Here is a 19874-nt window from a genome sequence, read left to right on the forward strand (position 1 = left end):
GTCTGTTAGTACCGTACAGGCCTTATTGCTTTGCTACTCAACTTTGCTAGTATTTTATATAATGTTTTGAAATAAATTATTATCAATAGCTTCCAAGTCATGTAACCTTTCACCTCCAAACCGCTTTGTATCAGTAGGAATTGTCTGCTAGCACCATACACGCCTTTTTGCTTTGCTACTTACCTTACTAGGATTATTGATGAATTTTTTTACACAAATCATTATCAATAGCTTCCAGGTCATGTGCCCTTTGACCTCTAAACCACTTTGTATCAGTAGGAATTGTCTGCTAGTACCGTACACGTTTTATTGATTTGCTACTCAACTTTACTAGGATTTTTGATGATTTTTTACACAAATCATTATCAATAGCTTCCAGGTCATGTGACCTTTGACCTCCAAACCACTTTGTAGGAATTGTCTGCTAGTACCATACAGGCATTTCTGCTTTGCTACTAAACTTTCCCAAGATTTTATATAAAAAAATGTTTACATAAATAGCGCCCAGGTCAGGATCCTTGACCTCCAAACCACTTTGTATCAGTAGGACTCTTATGATGGTACCATAGGAGTGGCAGTCAATCAGGCCGGGAATACTATTAACTAAATGCTCAAGTGTACAAATAAGTCTTGAGTTGAGACTTTAACATTTCCACTGAGGTAACAGCTCTAGTATCAGCAGTTAGGGCATTCAACAATGCTGGAGCCCCAATGGAAAAGGCTCTCGAGCCCGCATTCTTCTTTCTTGTCCTTGTTGGGGCATTGTGGCTCAAATGGTAGCGTGGTCGTACCTGAAGGTACTAACGGCAAGCTTTACAAACTAGACATTGGAAGACCAGAAAGCAGCACAAGCAGCACACAGTAATAGAGGTGAGACATGACAAATGCATGGAGTAGGTTCTCTGCATCGGAAGTGGATAGAAGTCGATACATAGAACAGGAGGTGTCCAAACAATGAGGCAAAGTTGCAACAAAAGCACAACTCAGGGAGCATTCATTCTTTCATTAATTTTCTGCTGCTTATCCTCACAAGGGTCGCGTGCATGCTGGAGACTATCCCAGCTGTGTTAGGGAATACACCCTGGACTGGTGGCCAGCCAATCCCAGGGCACATATAGACAAACAACCATTCACACTCACATTCATACCTATGGCCAATTTGGAGTGGCCAATTAACCTAGCATGTTTTTGGAATGGGGGAGGAAACCGAAGTGACCAGAGAAAAACCCACACATGCACGGGGAGATCATGCAAACTCCACACAGAAGGTGGAATAGAACTCAAGTTTCCTAGCTGTGTGGCCTGCACACTAACCACTCGACACAGTGCAGCCTACTCAAGGAGCAGTCCAAGTTAAAACAAAAATACTGTAGTTAAAGGGATTCAGGAAAATGACGCGTTAGGTGCTGGAACCAAAAACACGGATGCAGAAACCAGCGGGCAGGTACTCAGTACAATACAGGTAAAAGCCAGAAAGTGAGGGGTCAAAGCGTTGCTTTCACCAGATTGTCCCAATCTGGTGGTTTGCAGCTAGGAGCAGGGATGATAAGTAATCCCAGGGCTATTGGGCTCTGGTGTGCAGAAGAAGCCCGCCTGCTGCCAATCAAGGTGTACTAAAAGAGAAGAGGCAGCAGGAGGCAGCAGAGCAACAACACAGATCATGACAGTTTTATGTAACATGGTAATTGTAGCTTACACTTTTCCCTGGCATAGTAAATCTGTTTAGCATGGAGGGGTATCTAGATCTGCCGTAAAGGCTGGACAAGACACAAAAACACTTAAAACACAATGTTCTGCCAACATCAACTTTTATTGGCACAGAGGACAAAGCCAGTGATTATCTTCCGCTTTCTTGAGATCGTCAATTTTTATTCCAACGCATTCCCCGTGAAACCACCAGTCACATATGTCACATTAAATCTGTCATAATGGGAAAAAATGAAACTGTCAAAATCAACAATTAATGTCCTGTAAATGTAATGTCATTCTGCATTATCAATCTTACCCAACCAGTATCACTCTTCACAGTCTATGTAGCTGTGGCAGCAGTAGATGTAGGTGGGTCTTTGGAGGCACAGATCACACACCAGGAATCCATTTGGAAAACTACAAAATCATTATATTTTCAATGAGTGCATTAAAAATGTACCTTATAAATTGATGACCTATTAGCTACCTGATCCCTGCAGAAGTTCAAGGGCCATTGTTTTTCTTTCAGTTCTCATGCTGTCTGTCGTTGTAGAAAACATTATATTGGGGATCCTTAGAAACGTCTGAATAATTTCCTTTGCCATCTAGACATAATTTTGTTAATAGAGTAGGTTTCAAGTCCAATTATGCTCAATTGTATCCCGTAAATTACGATGACACCACAACTGCTTCCATCCTTTTGCAGTGGATGTTTCATCACCGCCCCTTCCCAATCAATATCAATCCAGTCTTTTGCTTTGTGGCGCACCCTTCTCATGTGCAGGTATTCCCTGGAAAAACATGTATTATTTTACATAATGTGAGTTGTAAGCATAAATATTTACTTTAGTTTTGTTTGCAGCCATTTTTGACGCCTTCTTTTCTGCAGCATATCCACTCGGATCTAACAGGTACACTGTTTTTTGTTCCACATGAACAAACTGAAATCATTACACAAATAACTGAGCAACGACTTCAAAAAATATCTGTGTACACCTACATGCAACTACACTGAGCACTAGGGAGAGGACTAGGGAGAGGACTAGGGAGAGGACTAGGGAGAATAGGTAACATATTGTATCAACATACTGTGTGACACCCCTTCACCAGATGGTGCCATCTGCTGTGCGTTAGAGGAAGCACAATCTGCTCCCTTTCTTGTTGGTCAAGACGCAGGGCTCACTGCAGCAAGCCAGAAGGCACAATTTGCCTCTTCTGCTGCTTCGTCAGTGTCTGGTGGAAAAGACGCATCCCGCTTCTGCTCCATGTCATCCCGTTTCCGTCCAGACCAAGGCAATCTCCAGTTTGTCTCTTAGTTGCACGTTATCCACCTGCGGTCCTGTGTCAATGCCATGTTTTTGTGTTGCCCTGTTCTGTTCTTGCCTGCAATCGAGTGTCATTCCTCGCATCCCGGGGTTGCGCCACAACACCACCATGCCAATACATTACAAGATGGATGAACAGACAGCAAACACACAAGTCAGGGCCGCAAGTGACAGTTAAACTGCCAAACCCCCCACAACATGCAGTAACGGTCTCATGAAAACCCCTTGACGTGGCCAAGCTTCCTTATTTCAAAAATGTTTTAATAAACAAGGTGAAGGAAGGGTTAATATTAATTAGAACCATACCTTTTTACAAGATACTCAAAGTGCTTCACAATGAAGTGAAGCCATTATCCATTCACTCCTCAGTTACACACAAGTGGTGGAATCAACATCCGTAGCCACAGCTGCCCTGTAGTACACTGCTGGAAAAATGGTTTCCAATTTACGCCTATGGCCTCTTCGACCACCAAGAAACATTCATTCACATTCATACACCAGTGTGGGCCGCTCTGGAGACAAGGTGGGTGAAGTATCTTTGTCAGGGGACACAAGAGCGACTACTGGGTGGAGGGAGCAAGGATCGAACCGCCAATATTCCAGTTTCTGGATGACTGACTAGCTCTACTTCCTTAGCCAATGACACCCAGCAAAAAATATCATCAAGGATTTGTTAAATGTCAAGTGACCCATAATAATTTAACCCATAATGTCCTCTTTTAAGAATTGCAGTCTGGCTTCTGTAGTGTCCTCTTTAGGACAAAAGATAATCTTTTGTGCGACAATGTGTAATTGCACCCCCAGCACAGCACTGAAAATGCACTGAAAACCCCGTGCAGCCACAAATTATCATGACAGTTAAAATTTTTACTTATTTGATTTACTTATGAGTTTTTCCTATGATTGTAGGTATGTCCTTGGATCCTTAAAATCTTACAAAAGAAAATGCATTATTATTATCATCAGTGGTTCAAGTGGTCCATCATATAAATGTGGTCCAGTACCCCTTTCTTGTGGGCAGCAAGGTGGAGCATAGCCTCAATTACCTGAGAAATATGCAATTAATGTCTATCCATATATGTATATGCAGAGATACATACAAACACACACATGTATACCTCTCCAACCAGCCATTCATGAGGTCTGAGGGTCTGGAGCTCACTCTGGCGAATAAGGATACTAGATGCTACATTTTGAGAAGGGATGGCGGCCACAACAATCTCTGTTTCCTTTTTTTGCCACAATAAAGTTAACTGTAAAACATAAACAAAACTTTTTGGATTGATGAATACCATATTCAAGTTGTGCATTTTTGATAATATGCACACTGTTAGAATTACATTTCTATACAATATAATACTGCAATTACATAGATTCACATTGGCTTGCATTGAAAAAAGCTTACCTGTGCCTCGGTTTCTTTCCTCGGTTGTGTTTTTGAAATACTTTGACCTGGCAGACTTAGCAGTACTGCTGCGTTTATTCCAGGCCTCCTGATGGTCATCCTCTGGCATTAAATGAGAGTCTTTTCCTCTGTACAGTATTTCTATTGGTAAGTTGTGCTCGTTTAGATGTTCCACATACCGTCCTGCAGTGCACTGTACATGATGTTCACAAATTCCGCTGGTCTTAAATGCCTTCTTCTCTGTAAAACAGAGTTTTTTACCAGCCCAAACCACATCTCCACATAACAGTTGGTTTCTCTGCTTTTTTTGGTTTGATTAGTTTTTTTGACAGGCTTATCGTATCTTTTAAGATCGCCCAGTGCAATTCCACTCCAGAGAGGAAAGAGGCCCATGTATTTCCTCAAAAGAATGTCCACAACACCTGGGCAGAAGTATGCATTGGCCTGTCCATTTTTTTCTTGATGAGAAATGTCAGACTAAGCTTGGTCCCTTTTTTGCCAGAAGGCTTTGGTAAAGGGTGACTGATCCACAAACTAATTTGCTGATCCAGGGTCTCCCTTCTCACAGACCTCGGTCAGAGGCTCAGCTTTGTGGATCTTCATGACCTTCTGCAGATGCTGTAGACTCCCCCGAAGCAAGTTGTTTTCTTCTTCGCTGAAGAAAACAACGCACATATGATGAAAAATTTGTAGCGCTGTTTCAACATCTGTGCTGTTTTGGACAGCAGCAAAACAGTAGGTAGCAAATTCCTTAGATTTTTTGCATTTGGTTTTGCTGCCGATTGCCTGGCTAACAGTTTTTAAAATATGGGCTGCACAGAGATGAAGGATAGTGAAGGGTCGGTTGAAGTCACCTTGATGGTGGACAATGGCGTACACTTTTCGGATATATGCTGAGACGTCTTCTCTATTGAAGGCCAGTAAAACACTGTTTATAAGTGCCCAACTGAAGTCTGTCTCCACCTGACTTATTTTCCTTTTGGTGATGTGTGACAGCTGTCGATGAAAGTTCATGAGCCAGTGTGTTATTGAAGGGACGGCATGGTCATTTGTTATTACCTCCGAAACTGGCAAGGGGGGGTTTCCCATTCCTGGTAATACCAGAGCATAATATAGAATGCGCTTCCCTTTAGGTATTTTTTGGATAACGCCTCCTGTTGCATCCAAATGCAGGGTTACGCTTTTTTTTTTAAATGCTCAGCCAGAATCTGAAGTCCAGTATCTGTTTGCAGGTGTATTGCCAATGGATCGACCTGTAAATTTGTTAAATATCCTTTTGACGTCGGGTGACTACCATTCTCCTTTACGATTTTTTGAGTGAGCATGAGCTCAAGCAGCGTATCGTTATGCAACCTATTTGCTTGTTTGACCTCTGCATTGATGGTTTTTAGAACATCCTTGGTCAGACTCTTTGTGATGTTCCCGGCAAGAAGCTCTTCTTTGGTTTTTTGGAGTTCAGAATAGTATTATTAGTTATTAGTTTTTAATTATTAGTTACTTATTCCTTTTCTCACGGCTTTGACAATAGCTCCTCTTCTGCTGTATTTTGCTGGACGGAATTTTCTTCCTTTTTTATGGTGAAGGAAGATGATGGTTCAAATTTTCTTTTAAAGTGGTAAACAGCATTGCAGCTATCAAAAGCACAGATTGCTGTTGCATGAAAGTAATTGCTGTTTTTTTTTCTGCTTGATATTTTCTGGACATGTTGGTATTTGAAGGACAAAGGACAGCAGGGGTTTGTTTGAACAAACTGGTTATAAAACATGTCTGTCCATGGGGCGCTTAACTTGTTTGACCCGGATCCTGGTTTTATTTTGGTCCACTGCTCTTTCGTGATAAAAATTGTAAAAGACAGCGGCCCAGAATTACATCGTCGCATATTTGCCTTCTGCACATTTGTAATTTGTGGCTGTGGTGACTGATGTGAGGAGACATTATGTGACACTGGTGAGGATGGTTGAGGCCATTCCGGTGTAGATGGCAGCTGTGGCTGAGAGGGATGTTTTCTTTGTCTCTTTGTCTGCCTTTCTTCATCTGTGCCATTTCCCTCTTGTATTCCTAAAATAATAAATTACATTACATTTTTGTATTTGGCTTTCCCCTCAAACATCCCCAGTTACAGTAGCAAATCATATTTGTATCTGTATTTGTATTTGTATCATATATACACATTATGAAGCACTACTAAAATTGTGCAGTCATAATGACAGTAATTGCACAGCATATAGCTATAATCAATGTATTTTCTAGATATTTGAATTATATTTAATACAAAATGTCCCCACTAACACTGTGTCCCATGAAAGCCACATTCCCGGTGTGACACATATCAGTGATGCTTGCAAGTGTAGTTATGCAAATGGATGATGTATATCGCCATAAACTCCCTAGTAAATAAAAAAAAAAGGGTCATCTTTTTTGCACGGCCAACTCAAATATGTGTTTGGCGTGGTTAATGTTTGGGCTTTTTTTTTTAATATGAAATTGTCTTTATAATATTACACCCTTACCTACATCTAAATTGATACATGTTTGGTGTATGAAGACGACTTCACACTACAAGCTCATAAAAAGCTCATATTCAACAACAACAGCCTGTTAAGAGATCCCCATAGGTGATCACTCAGCACAACAGTCTCAGTCATGGTGTGACAAAAATGAAAACAAAACATCACACAGCAACGCAACAAATGAATAGAAACCAACGAGACACTCTTTCAGGTTATATAGAACAATAACTAACAACAGAGTGACTTTGAACAATCAACTGAAGAGCTATTTACATATAGACAGTGAACCAGAAATTGCTCCCAGCGACGCCACTATAACTTAAGTGTGTTTTGGGGCAGAAGGGGAAAAAATACTTTTGGCCTTACATTGCTTGTCTTTACTAGCTGCCGGCTAACATTTACCTGATAAGTTAACAAGTTAGAAACAAGTATACATGTAAACGTAAACATAAAAAAAAACCTCTGCGGATGGGCGCAATAACATATCGGTATACCCCAAGACTTGCACCCTCGTTGAACCCAATTAACATAAAAAGTTCCTTTATGTTAAGAAAAAAACATCTAAAGCATTATCTTCTTGATTTTGAACGTCACTTCGAATTCCTCTTCGGTTTCAAACCAAATAGTTTTTACCCATTTCTGAAACTGTGGCCCACTTCTCCGAGCAAGGGGCGTTGGGCCCTGCGAATCCATTCGCCACAAATGAATGTGTCACAGAAGCTTTGCCTCCGGCCCTTGCCCAAAGGTCTTTTTTTCTTTTTTGTCCTTTTCTATAGCGCCCCATTTTAAATGTTTAACGAGATGCACAAAATGAAATCTTTGTTTTCCACACCTGTTTGTCTGCCTGTAGGTCGCTATAAGTTTGCTAATAAAATCGCCCCCTACAGGTTTTTGGTACGTGTAGAAAAACATTTCAAGAAACATGCAACTGAGCTGTATGAAGGCAACCAAAAACACACTGAATAGCCTGAATCCAAGTTAAATCAGCAAGGTTAATGCCTGGGGTTGTGGGAATTCTATTTTTAAGTAAGTAATTAGTAGTGACATGTTACTTCTGAAAAGTAACCAAATCAGTAACTAATATACTATATAGTATATAATTAAAGTAACTACTTACAAGACAAAGTACTTAAACCGCCACTATGTATACTAGTGTTATACGTATGTTATGTACAATATGTATATGTAGGCCTATATCTATAGAATGAATCCTCTCAGGCCTGAAAGGTGACCCATTATGCTTTTTCCACTTTTCTGACCTATTTAGAATGTTATATTCTCGTCTTAAATGATCCCAAAGTTTCAGATAATGAGCTTTGTGTACTTCGAAGTGAATCCTGAAAGAAGTTTAGGATGGCTCAAAATGCTCAGTTGTAAAAGTCATGGTAAAACTGCCCCTTAGTGATGTCACAGAGGGGCGAACTTCCTTATATGGTTCATAGTTCAGCCGCACTTTGGCCGTGTGACCAATCGCAGCGTAGTGGGCATGCCTGGAGGCAGGCCGTAGGTGGAATAAATGACAACACCCCATTTGGGCAGGAAGCACAAATGAAAGGTAATACAGATGGAATAGGTGCAGATTCTGCTAAATCTAAAAAGTTTTCTGTGCGGGTTATTGGATTATTGAGACCACAACTCAATATAAAGGGTTGCAAAATTAGTATAAACGGTCCCCTTTAAAGGGGAACTGCTTTTTTTTTTATTTTACCCATCATTCACGATCCTTCACATCATTCACAATGTGAAACATGAACACATATTTCTTTCCCTTTTCTGTGCATTCTAACATGAGAAAATGAGTTAGCTCACAACATACATCATGGGAAATATCTATTTTGACCACAAAAAACGCCAACAATGTCCATTTACAGAACTGCCTAGTGTATTAACCAAGCCACAGCCATATTGTTGTTATGGCAGTTAAAATGTAAAACAATATTTATCTTGGGGACGAACACGGCGTGTCACTAATCGCTGGTCTCAGCATAATTCACAGACAAAAGAGTGGATACTTGGCTCTAAGTTCCACTACAAAGACTCAACAAGATGCTCGTTTTCCAGCAGCATTTGCCTGAGGACTGGAGCACACGTCTTGTGCTGGAAGACACAGCCATCCCACAGAGAGTAGACATTGGAAGTTTTGTCGCTGTATGTATGCCGCCTCATATCTAATGCGCTTAGAAACAAAGTTTGGGTTGTGTTTTAAATCATCAAAATATGGAAAGATACAGCAACTATTATATGTCATCATTAGTGTACGTGTTATTGTATGATCACAGCATGGATATCAAACCATGCAACTTTGTTAGAGGTTTCTTAAGAGGGCTTCACAGGCCAAATAGGTGTATCCCAATGACGTGTCATGAGCTGTGTCGTCACTCTGCTGCCACCTGCTGCCTTTTTCTTACAGTGCATCCTGATGGGCAGCAGGCTGGTCTTTTCTGCACACACCTGAGGCCACTTATCCCCTGGACTACTTAAGCTGCACTCAGAGACCAGCACACCACCAGATTGTTCCTCAAGCTTCTTTTATGACAACCTGTTGCACACCTCCTGTCCACTTGGCCTCGTGTGTGGACTCGCAGGCCCCTTGTTTTCGGGCTTTTAATCTTAGTGTCGTGAGTACTCGCCAACTGTTTTATGCCGTGGTATTTTACGTTACCCTTACCCAGTTTTTACCCGCAGACTTTCTGTCAGCTCTGTTTTTTGTTCTTGTGCCTTGTGTCCTGCTTTTTGCCTGTGAGCCCTTTTGCTGAAGTGTTTTAGTTTTTTTGTATTTAGCATTGGACAGTGTTCTCAGCTGTACTTTTTGCTTACCCTTTTGGTGTTTGTTTGCCCTTCCCCTGTAAGGGCACCTTCTCTTTAGTAAGCATTTTGGCCCACATTTTACATCTCCATTTTGGGTTTTAAAACAGCTCACTAGTTCAAACATGACATCCTTTTTTTATATCAACTTATCTCATGGAGTAATACATAGAAAAAGGAAAGAAATGTGTTCATGGTTCACATCAGGATTGTGAATGGGCCAAATTCCCCCCAAAGTGCTGCCCCCCTTTAAAGTGTTATCACAAGTCTTGTTGTTGTTGTTTGCAGAACTCTGCTGCTGCTTCTTGGCTTCGGTTACAGCCACCAGCACCCAGGAGGTATGTGAGCATCCTACAGGCCAGCGACAGTCTATTAGTTTGTGGCTGGAGCAGGGTCTGAGAACGGAAACCGCTCAATGTGACGACTCTCATAAAAGGAGAAACACCTGGAGGATTGATGCATAAAAAAGCTTAATGTTGAAATGGTAACAGCCTTATTAAAATGAATGGAGGAAATACATTCAGGTTTCACAAAGGTTGTCAAGATTAACCAAATGAACTCACTCAACACTTCTCTTTGTCAGTCGCCCTCCTGCAGCAGGACTGGTATGTCATGTGAAGGAGCATCTGTCATCACCATGGTTACCACGCTGCCCGCACCAGACTCTGCTGCATATACAGTGTAGAAATGCCTGGAGAAATTGGAGTTAATTTATCAATAAAATACCTCTACTACTAACAAGATTATTTGATGTGGAAAACAGCCATGTTACCATCACTCAGGTGAGAAAGGTAGTTGAGCTATTAACGCTGCTAGCCCAGACTGTATTGGAGCAAAGTAAGAAACACTAACTTTGGTCCTACACAGTACATCCCTGATCCCTCTGCTTCACCGCACAGGCCACTGGCAATCTAACAACTAGCTTACCAACTCCAGTCACAAATCATCACCTAACTGCCGTACCGCTCTGAGCTTTTTTACTTTTGCACTCTACAGTCTGGTCAGGTCAGCTGATCAGTTGCTCCTGAGGAAGCCTAAAACAAAGCAGAAGCTCAGGGGGGGATCGTGCCTTTGCTGTTGCAACCCTAAAACTTTGGACTAATCTGCCACAGTGTATCAAACAGGCCTCCTCTCCGTCTGTTTTTCAATCTTAAGACCCACCTCTTCTCCATGGGTTTTAACACTTAGTCGGAGGCTGACTTTTGACTGTTTTGGGGGTGGGGGTTATTTTTTATGACTTTGATCGTACTGTATTATCTTATTTTATTTTATGGATTTTATATTTTTATGCTTTATTTTTTTTAGATTTTATTTGATCTTATATTACTCTAATTTACCAGACTGACATTTTCATTGTCCTTATTGTGCTTGTGCAGCACTTTGGAAACCTTGTGTTTGTTTAATTCTGCTACATAAACAAAATGGATTGACTTGGACATTGCATGGGTTATGATCCTCCAATTACACGCCTGCCTCAGTATCAACTTGAAGAAAACTAAAAAGATAGTTGCAGATTTCAGGAGGACCATAAAAAGGGAGTGTATGGTACCAGCATGGGAGTATGAAAGATTCAAAGTGATTTGGAGGTCAAGGGTCATATGACCTGGCGCTATTTATAATAGTTCATATAAAAAATATCACATGCAATCTTATGAAAGTCAAGTAGAAAAGCAAAAAGATGAGTATGGTAGTAGCAGACAATTCCTATTGATACAAGGCAGTTTGGAGGTCAAAGGTCACATGACCTGGAAGCTACTGGTAATGATTTGTAAAAAATTCATATTTAATTCTATCAAAGTTGAGTAGCAAAGCAAAAGGCGTGTATAGTACTGGCAGACAAGTCCCACTGATACAAAGTAGTTTGGAGGTCAAAGGTCACATGACCTGAAAGCTATTCATAATATTTTATTTCAAAAAATTATATAAAATCCCAGCAAAGTTGAGTAGCAAAGCAATAAGGCGTGTATGATACTAGCAGACAAGTCCTACTGATACAAAGTGGTTTGGAGGTCAAAGGTCACATGACCTGGAAGCTATTGGTAATGATTTGTGTAAAAAATTCATATAAAATCCTAGCAAAGCTAAGTAGAAAAGTAAAAAGGCATGTATGGTACTAGCAGACAATTCCTACTGATACAAGATGGTTTGGAGGTCAAAGGTCACATGACCTGGAAGCTATTGGTAATGATTTGTGTAAAAAATTCATATATAATCCTAGCAAAGTTGAGTAGCAAAGCAAAAAGGCGCGTATAGTACTGGCAGACAAGTCCCACTGATACAAAGTAGTTTGGAGGTCAAAGGTCACATGACCTGGAAGCTATTCATAATATTTTATTTCAAAAAATTATATAAAATCCCAGCAAAGTTGAGTAGCAAAGCAATAAGGCGTGTATGATACTAGCAGACAAGTCCTACTGATACAAAGTGGTTTGGAGGTCAAAGGTCACATGACCTGGAAGCTATTGGTAATGGTATTTAAATTGGTTATTTCCCTTCGTCATGGAACATCGTAGAACTAATGTACAGAAAATAACATGAAAATTCATACATGAAATTCATATGGCAGTTAAACATCAGCGGCACTGTCGCACCAAAGTTAATACCAAATATAAATAGCACTCACCACTTTAGCCTGCTTCTCAATCAATGGCGGAGTCACGACTCTACAAAACTCTGCTCTTAACAGTGTCTAGACATTTTATAGTGGCATTTACATCTCTTGAGCAGTTGTCCTTCTTATACCTCTCTCAAAATGCACGAGCGCCACCTAACGGCCGTAACGGTCCTTAACTTAAGGAAGTAGTTCATAGCACTGAACTTCCTTGGTTGTTAGTGGTATATAGTGTCGTGAAATCTCAACCTCAGACAGATTAAGGAGGTCTTGGAGCCATGCTTCCCAGTGCGGTCTGAGGTGATCAGGAAGTGGCTCATCCCATCCTACCTTGTCTTGACACATCCGTTGTAAAATCTGCTTACCTTTCAAGATGACCGGTGCCACAAATCCAAGAGGATCAAAAATTGAGGCAACTGTCGACAATACTCCTCTTCTAGTAAAGGCATGATCCTTTATCCTCACTCTAAACTGGAACATATCGGAGCAAATGCACCACTGGACCCCAAGAACCCGTTCCATTCTTTGTTCTCCCAGGGCCAGGTCCAGATCAGCTGCACCTTCTGCCTGTTCTTGCTTTGGGATTGTGTCAAGCAAATTCCGATTGTTGGTGAGGAATTTGTGCAAGTGGAGCTTACCAACACTGCACAGTTCTCTTGCCTCTTTGACAAGCTGGATGGCTTCTGCTTCACTGTCCAAACTTGTCAATCCATCATCGACATAAAAGTCGTGTTTTATAAACCGCACTGTGGCTTCACTAAAGTTTCCTGCTCCTTCTGCAGCCAGGTGCTTGAGCCCAAAGTTTGCGCATCCGGGTGATAATGCAGCTCCAAACAAGTGAACTTTCATGCGGAACACTGACACTGGAGCTTTTATATTTCCCTGTTCCCACCACAGGAATCGGAGGTAGTCTTGGTCTCTTGGTGCAACATGAAATTGATGGAACATCCGCTCCACATCACACATGAGGGCTACTTGTCCTTTGCGGAAGCGAGACAAGACCCCTACAAGGGTATTGGTAAGATCTGGTCCAGTAAGTAGATGCTCATTCAGCAATGTATTCTGAAACTTAGCTGAGCAATCAAATACAACGCGAATCTTCCCTGGCTTGTGTGGGTGGTAAACCCCATGGTGAGGGATATACCATGTGGTGTGGTCATTTCCTTCTGGCTCTGAAACCTTTTCGGCGTCGCCTTTTGCTATTATGTCCTCCATAAAGGCCACATAATGCTTGTGGTATACGTCATCTTTCCTAAAACGTTTTTCCAGACACCTGAGTCGATGTTCTGCACATACTTTGTTGTTTGGCAGCTTGGGCCTCTCTTCCTTGAAAGGTAATGGCATTTCGTAATGTCCATTTGGCTTATGCTTGATGCCTTCTCTCATTGTCGTCAAAAACTTAATATCTTCTTGTGATATTAGAACATTTCACTGAACCTTTCAGTAAAGTCTGACTCAAATACTTTAAGTATTTCCGCTGGAGTGATAATTTCTTTAACCTGAGTTCTACAGACAAACTGAACCTCAGACTTGATCGCCAAAGATGGCTTGATAGCTGGAACTAGCTTTGCAGTTGTACATGTAGGTATATGAGATCTATTAGCTGGTATGTAACTGCTGGTGTAGGTTGTTGGGAGTTTTATTTTTGTGTCCGAGCCGATGCCTCTTACTTGTAGTCCTTGCACCCTTTCGCTCTTCACCACCTTTGTTTTTGATGTTATTGTGGATACTTTAAGTTTTACTGGCTCTTTCTTGATGCACAACATTTCAGCTACATTTTGCAAAATGAAAGTTGTGTCACTTTGACTGTCCATTAAAGCATACACTAGAACTTCCTTGCCTGGTTCAGTTGACGTGGAAACATAGACTGGAACAATAGATGAAGTATGAGTTCCCTTTTCCTCTTGAACAACTCTGTTGGATGTAACTTGCTGCATTTCTATGGATTCAGACTGCTGGTTTTTCTCTCCTTTGTTTTCGTCTGTAGTGGTTTCATTTGTTGCTTGCCTTTTACTTCGTCCTTGTTCTTGAGCTCTCTTCTCACGGTCTTGATGAAGGCATGTGGGGTGACGTTTTCCACATAAGTCACACACACTCCTGGATGTACAGGCTTTGGAGTTATGACCATTCTTGAGACAACCAAAACATAACTTCTCCTGTTGTACAAACTTTCTTTGTCTTGTCTTTCTTCAACTGTTTTTTCCATAATTTGGCGGCACTTGTGGACAGTATGTCCCCGCTTCTTACAGAAAAGGCATGTGATGTTTGTTCTCTCACTTGCGCTAGTTGTGAAAGTCTTAGCACTTAAGTTTTGATTTCTTTGAAACTTGGACTGTTCTCGTTCTGTTGGCTTTGTTCTTTCTTGGTCAGTTGGCTTCATTACATTTAGTGATGTAATAGGATTGCATGCGATTCGAGCCTCCATGTTGAGAAATTGCACAAAATATCTGAAACATTTTGTGTTCGTCTTGATAAATTGTAACTTCTCTGTTCCAACGCGAGCTCAACCAATCTGGTAGTTTGGCAATAATCCTTTGGTTTTCTACACAGTCGTTTAGTGTTTGTAGGCCTTGAACATATGGCATAGCTGATTCCACACTGTTTAGAAAATCAACAAACTCGCGAAGATTGTCGCTGTCTTTGGGGCTAATTTTGTGCCATGCATATATCTTCTCACGGTATGCTTTGGCAACAATGAATGGATTACCAAATCTGTCTTCAAGTATGCCCCAGGCAGCATGATAAGCCGTTTCTGTTCCTGCAAGGAAATGGCCTTCAATAGCTCTCTTAGCAGTTCCTCCAACATACTTGTGAAGAAAGAACAGTTTTTCTCGAGTTGGAAAGTTTTTACGATCAATCAGAGCACAGAAAGACAGCTGCAGTCACATACCGGGTGACTTAAAAAAGAAACAGTCAGTTCATCTCTGCACGGTTCAGAGGCAATTAACCTGCAATTCTGGATTCCTAGACCATCCAAGAGCTTCTTTTTACCCTCCATATCCTTCATTGTGACTTCGTATCTATTTCTTCCTTTAAATCTGCATCCTGTCATGGTTCCACAGTTTAGAACAATTCCCTTGTCCAGTGGTGCAATGGCCCCCTCACCCACGACTTCCACTGCCACAGCTAATTGCCTAGGATAGGCAGCAGCCTTGTCTGATGGCTCCCTGGCTACCAGCTTGACTTGTGCTTGTTTAAAACAAAAAGTGCCCCTCCCCCCACCAGCCACAAATTTGGGGGGTGGGGGAGGACAGGGAGGGGGGAGCGGGCCCACTCCCTGAACATTCACAAAAGAGAATTTTTAAGAAAAAAAAACACTTTAAATAGAAAAGAAAAAACGGAATATATCTAAAAAAATATCTCTCTGTGATCTACTCTGCAACTGCTCTCACCGTTTTTTTTCAGGGAAGTATGGCCGTAAGGTGCCAGGTCAACTGAAAAGATCCTATTTGAAGGTGATGCAGGCTAGACTCCAGAAAAAAAGTGTCAAACAGCGCCCTCTGCTGTCAGGCAAGAGCAGAAACCATAAAAAGCTTACAGCACCTGGTATTCCCAGGTGGTCTCCCATCCAAGTACTAACCAGGCCCGCCCTGTTTAGTTTCCGAAATTGGGGGGTTTCAGGGTAGTATGGCCGTAAGCTGCCAGGTCAATGTCAGGTTCAAACTCCTGTGACACTTGTAAAAACACTTAAATACAGAAATACAGAAGAGACAGACAACAATATTCAAAGTTGCTCGCAGCGAGGAGAGTGAAACCACATACCCAGTGACATGCCGCTCCACTCTGAATATGCAGTTCACACTCCCCTCTTTTTATTTTCTTTTGGGGGTCTCTACTACATGGTCGTGCAACTCTAAGGGGGGGGGGGGGGTAGAAGGCAGTTGCACGAGCTGTATTTGTTTGTCTATGTGTGTGTGTGTATGTGAGAGCAATTACTTTTAATGTTTTACGAGTTCTTATCTTGACACATTCTTGCAGGATTAACATGAGCATCTGCAGAGTTGCTGTTGGCGCATCCAGGCACCTCCAGGACCTGGGGGTCACTGGGGGTCTCTGATCAGGGTCACGGGAACATTCCTTCTTCAGCACATTCAAACACTTTCTATTGTCTTAGCAAATTGATATAAGGGTGATAACTAACAAAATAATACTTGTATCTACATTTTATTCTAACATTTCCCTCCTGTTTATCACGCTTTTATCTGCTTGCAGTCGCTCCTAGGCTGTCCTCTCGGTTTTTACTCGCAGGTCATCTTTGTCAGAAAATGTGCTTACACCTAAACGGAAGTGTTCTCGTCATCTGAGTCAAAGTACAAGTCAGAAACAAGTCAGGCATATCCATAATGGTTGTCCGAGTCATCATCACTGTCATCGCTGCCACCTGCCACCAGTAGGGGGTACATTTCATTTACCTTGTTGTCATTGGTGCCATGGCTAAATTCACAGTCCATGTGATTCTAACCTTCAAGATAGGGTTAGGGTATTCCCAGGTGGTCTCCCATACAAGTACTAACCACGCCCCTGCTTATCTTCCGAGATCTGACGAGATCGGGCGTTTTCAGGGTAGCATGGCCATAAGCTACCAGGTCAACTGAAAAGATCCTATTTGAAGGCGATGCAGGCCAAACTAGACTCCAGCAAAAAGTGTCAAACAGCGCCCTCTGCTGTCAGGCAAGAGCAGAAACCATAAAAAGCTTACAGCACCTGGTATTCCCAGGCGGTCTCCCATCCAAGTTCTAACCAGGCCGGCCCCTGCTCAGCGTCTGAGATCGGACGTTTTTTTATTTTTTTATTATAGAACTTACAACAGTACATCACAGATCTGCGTTTTTTTTTAATTATTATTTTTTAAAAATCATATATATATATATATATATATATATATATATATATATATATATATATATATATATATATATATATATATATATATATATATATATATATATATATATATATATATATATATATATATATATATATTTGTAATCGTTGTCATTATTATTATGACTATTATTTTCGATTACTATTATAATGTTTTTTTCCCTGTCCTCTCTCTAGCCTATAAGTTGAACATTATTTTGCCATTGTCTGCTACTGAGATTAGGCTGCTCCCTTCTGTAAAAGAGTTCTCGAAGCTTTCTTGGTTGGCGGCCCGGCATATCAACATGGCCTTCTTTACATTAGCCTCAAAGTATGTCCATACGGGTATCTTCTTTTTTTCAAACTTTGTGAGGTTCCGTCTCAGCCATATGGCGTACCTCACATGGCTCAGCATAAAGTTCCATAGGAATGGAATGGCCTTTATTGTCATTATACAAGATGTACAACGAAATTGGAGAGCTTCTCCTTCCAGTGAAGTAGTCAAGTTTAAAGAAACAAAAAAGTATATAAAGTAGAGAAAAAAAGACTATTTAACAAGATATATACAAGATATCCAAAATATACACATAGTATTGCACAGGAGCATATGCAGGAGCAGATATATTAATTTTAGTGCAATGATCAATGGGTCATAGTGCAAATAATGTCTGGTGTATACAGATGAGTAAAGTTACATATGAGTGTATTGTAAAGGTTGTTAAATAAATAAATATGATTGAGATAGTAACAGAGGCAGTGATGGAAAATATTGCACATTTGTACGTTGTATGTCTGAGTTCAGGGTCGTGATGGCTCTTGGGAAGAAGCTGTTTCTCAGTCTGCTTGTTTTTGCCTTGATGCACCTGTAGCGTCTGCCGGAGGGCAGCAGGTCAAACAGCTGAGCACCGGGATGTAAATTGTCCTTGATGATGTTGCGAGCTCTGCTGAGGCACCGGGTGGAGTAGATGTCCGTCAGGGAGGGGAGAGGGCAGCCGATGATGCGCTGCGCTGCCGCGACTGTCCTCTGAAGCCTCCCTCTGTCCGACTCAGTCAGCTTCCGTACCAGGTGGAAACGCAGTAGGTCAGCAGGCTCTGGATGGACGAGTGGTAGAAGGCCAGTAGCAGCTCACTGTTCGGGTTGTTCCTCCTGAGGACTCTCAGGAAGTGTAGACACTGCTGGGCCTTCTTTATGACAGCTGTGATGTTGTCTGTCCAGGAGAGGTCGCCGGAGATCTGGACTCCCAGGAACCTGAATGTGTGGACCCTTTCCACACACTCGCCATTGATGTAGAGGGGGGGGGGGGTCACTTCTGTTCCTTCTGAAGTCCACGATGATCTCCATTTGTTTTGTGCGTGTTCAGGGCTAGGTTGTTGTCGGAGCACCAGGTCGTCAGCCTCTGGACCTCCTCCCTGTAAGCTGCCTCGTCTCCCTGTGAGATCAGTCCGACCACTGTGGTGTCGTCAGCAAACTTGACGATGATGTTGCTCTCATGGGCCGGACTGCAGTCGTGTGTGTAGAGGCAGTACAGGAGGGGGTTCAGCACGCAGCCCTGTGGTGATCCGGTGCTCAGACTGCGGGTGGAGGAAAGGTGGGGGCCGAGTCTCACAGTCTGGGGTCTGTTTGTTAGGAAGTCCTTGATCCATCTGCATGTGAGGGGAGGGAGGCCTAGGGTGTCCAGTTTTGTAGTTAGGATGTCCGGGATGATGGTGTTGAAGGCCGAGCTGTAATCCACAAAGAGCATCCTGGCATAGCTGTGCTGTTGTTCCAGGTGGTTCAGCACCGCGTGCAGGGCTATGGCGATGGCGTCCTCTGTGGATCTGTTCGCCCGGTATGCAAACTGGTGGGGGTCGAGTGGGGGGGGGGGGGGGAGACAGCCTTTTATGTGCTGGAGGACCAGTCTCTCAAAGCACTTCATGATTATGGGTGTGAGTGCGATAGTCACTGAGGCTGGATGCGGGTGACTTTTTCGGGATGGGGATGATTGTGGCGGATTTCAGCAGGTGGGGATGACTGCTTGGGCCAGGGAGAGGTTGAAAATCCTGCAGAAGACTCCGGACTGGTGTGCACATGCTCGGAGAACCTTTCCAGGTACGCTGTCAGGGCCCGGGGCCTTCCTGGGGTCCACTGCTTGGAGCACACACCTCACGTCATGCTCTCTTACAGTTAATGGGGGGGGGGGGTCGTCGTGGGGCCGGGAGGAGCTGGGGGCAGGGCTGGAGAAGATGAGTGTGGCTGTGGTGTTTCAATGCGGGCAAAGAAACTGTTGAGTTCCTCTGCCAGAGACACGCTCAGGTCTCCTGACATCACATCACGTCCTCTGAAGTTAGTGATGCTCTGCAGTCCCTGCCACACCTCTCGTGCTGGAGAGGTGGGACTCTATCCTCCTGTTGTAGTCCGCTTTGGCTGTTTTTATTCCTCTTCTCAGGTCAGCTCGAGCCGTACTGTACAGAGCTCTGTCGCCTGACCTGAAGGCAGAGTTGCGGGCTTTGGGGAGGGAGCGGACCTGGCTGGTCATCCAGGGTTTCTGGTTTGGAAAAATCCGGATGACTTTGTCCACAGACACAGTTCCCATACAAAACTTGATATAGTCTAGTACTGTCACTGTGTATGTTTCCAGGTCCTGATGTTGAAATAGGTCCCAGTCTGTGTGTTGGAGGCAGTCCTG

The 19874-nt window shown here is 42.4% G+C and overlaps 1 pseudogene; it reads right to left on the reverse strand.

Moving 5' to 3' along the window:
• Positions 1–15876: 15876 nt before the first annotated feature.
• On the reverse strand, positions 15877–15984 carry LOC131111095 (5S ribosomal RNA; annotated as a pseudogene).
• Positions 15985–19874: the final 3890 nt, after the last annotated feature.

This window comes from Doryrhamphus excisus, unplaced genomic scaffold, assembly GCF_030265055.1.
Source record: "Doryrhamphus excisus isolate RoL2022-K1 unplaced genomic scaffold, RoL_Dexc_1.0 HiC_scaffold_24, whole genome shotgun sequence".
In the NCBI taxonomy this organism is placed as follows: Eukaryota; Metazoa; Chordata; class Actinopteri; order Syngnathiformes; family Syngnathidae; genus Doryrhamphus; species Doryrhamphus excisus.